The sequence below is a fragment of the Thunnus thynnus genome, chromosome 16 (genome assembly GCF_963924715.1).
Source record: "Thunnus thynnus chromosome 16, fThuThy2.1, whole genome shotgun sequence".
Classification (NCBI taxonomy): Eukaryota; Metazoa; Chordata; class Actinopteri; order Scombriformes; family Scombridae; genus Thunnus; species Thunnus thynnus.
This window is the reverse complement of record NC_089532.1, coordinates 362,501-365,000: the sequence shown is the minus strand read 5'-3', so window position 1 is coordinate 365,000 and position 2,500 is coordinate 362,501. Positions and strand designations below refer to the sequence as shown.

Below are 2,500 nucleotides of genomic sequence, written 5' to 3'. Positions count from 1 at the left end.
ATACAAACTTCAAAATGGCTGTGTGGCTGCAAGTGCGGCCATCACAGTCAAGAAATGTCAAAAAAAGACCAATATAATTCATTAGTCTGGTATTGATTAGTCTGGTATTGATTAGTCTGGTATTGATTAGTCTGTAATATAAACAAAAACACATTTAAACTAAGAACTCAGATTTCCATCCGTCCATTTTCTTTACTGTTTATCCTCTGGAGGGTCGCAGGAGAGCTGGAGCCAATCTGAGCTGCCATTGGATGAGAGGTGAGGTACACCTGGACAGGAGAGAGCCAATCACAGGGCTGACATGCAGTATAGAGACAGACAACCATTCACACTCACATTCACACCTACAGATACTTCAGATTCACCAGTTAACCTGAGCTGCATGTTTTTGGTCTGTGGGAGGAACCTGGAGAACCTGCAAGAACATGTAGACTCCAGCTGGCCAGTGGGTTCCATCCCAGAACCCTCAGTGCTCACCACTGCACCACTGCACCACCGCATTACTGCATCACTGCACCACCGCATTACTGCATCACTGCACCATCGCATTACTGCATCACCGCATTACTGCACCATCACATTACTGCACCACTGCACCACCGCATTACTGCATCACCGCATTACTGCACCACCGCATTACTGCATCACTGCACCATCGCATTACTGCATCACTGCACCATCGCATTACTGCATCACTGCACCAATTCACCACCGCATTACTGCATCACTGCACCACCGCATTACTGCATCACTGCACCATCGCATTACTGCATCACTGCACCAATTCACCACCGCATTACTGCATCACTGCACCATCGCATTACTGCATCACTGCACCATCGCATTACTGCATCACCGCATTACTGCATCACTGCACCACCACATTACTGCATCACTGCACCATCGCATTACTGCATCACTGCACCATCGCATTACTGCATCACCGCATTACTGCACCACCGCATTACTGCACCACTGCACCACCGCATTACTGCATCACTGCACCATCGCATTACTGCATCACCGCATTACTGCATCACTACACCATCGCATTACTGCATCACTGCACCACCGCATTACTGCATCACTGCACCATCGCATTACTGCATCACCGCATTACTGCATCACTGCACCACCGCATTACTGCATCACTGCACCACCGCATTCCTGCATCACTGCACCACTGTACTACTGCACTACTGCACTACTGCACCATTACACTACTGCACCCTTGCGCCACTGCATTACTGCACCACTGCATCACCGCACCATCACACCACTGCACCACCATATTACTGCACCATTGCACCGTCACACCAAAGCACTACTGCACCACCGCACTACTGCATCACTGTACCACTGTGCTACTGCACTGCTCCTCTTAACTGCTGCTCTTTATTGAGTCTTTATGTGTTTTATTTATTTTCTTATTTATTTATTTGCAGCCTGGTCCTGAGAAACACATTGTTCTACTGTTAATTTATTTCTGTATAGAAACTTGACTTTGAATTTGAATATGTGTGAGTTTATGGATTTGTGTACAGTATATGTATGTATATATATATATATATATATATATATATATATATATATATATATATATATATATATATATATATATATATATATATGTGTGTGTGTGTGTGTGTGTGTATATGTGTATATATATATGTATATATGTATGTATGTATATATGTGTGTGTGTATATATATCTTTAACTTTTTTTTCTGTTTTTCCTTCACAGTGTTTGTGTGCAGTTTGCACATGTGCACAACATCTGGAGATAAACAAAGTTTGGGATAAAAATTAACAAAAAACAACAATAGAAGAAACTCATGGATCAATAAAACTGATGTTCTTAAAGATTTTTATAATCAGATATATTTTTCTCATTGTTTTTATTTACGTTTACAGATGTTTGTGTTCTGCATAATAAAAAATAAATAAAACATATGTATTAATCAGTATTAGACTTTAAAACATTATTATTGTCATTATTGTTGTTGTTATTATTCATTCATTCATTCATTGTGTTTTAAAGTCAAATTTACACGTAACGTAAATTCACGTAACCGGAAGTGTCTTTATATTCGGCGCAGCTTGACGGTAGCGGCGGAATGTGGAGGGGGAGGAGAGAGAGAGAGAGAGACAGAGAGAGAGAGAGAGAGAGAGAGAGAGAGAGAGAGAGACAGAGAGAGAGAGAGAGAGAGAGAGAGACAGAGAGAGAGAGAGAGAGAGAGAGAGACAGAGAGAGAGACAGAGAGCGAGAGAGAGAGAGAGAGAGAGAGAGAGAGAGTGTGTGTGTGAGAGAGAATTCGAGGAACACGCTGCGCATGACCGCCGCCTGCTGGTGAGACATAGAATAGAATTGAATAGAATAGAATAGAATAGAATGGGGGGGGGGGGGGTACTGAGTCCAATATTCAGTCCAATATTCAGTAGTTATTAGAGTTTTAATATTGAAGACAGGAAACATGTTTAAACATTAAGACTCATTCT

At 41.8% G+C, this 2,500-nt stretch overlaps 1 protein-coding gene across 3 annotated transcripts in view; it reads right to left on the bottom strand.

Moving 5' to 3' along the window:
- Positions 1-2,435: 2,435 nt before the first annotated feature.
- Positions 2,436-2,500, bottom strand: part of lrrc57 (leucine rich repeat containing 57) — a 4,790-nt gene continuing 4,725 nt past the window's right edge. For all 3 annotated transcript variants that reach the window (XM_067615064.1, XM_067615061.1, XM_067615062.1), the window contains exon 6: positions 2,436-2,500. This exon is cut by the window's right edge and continues 840 nt beyond it. The gene's annotated coding sequence lies outside the window, so the exon portion shown is untranslated.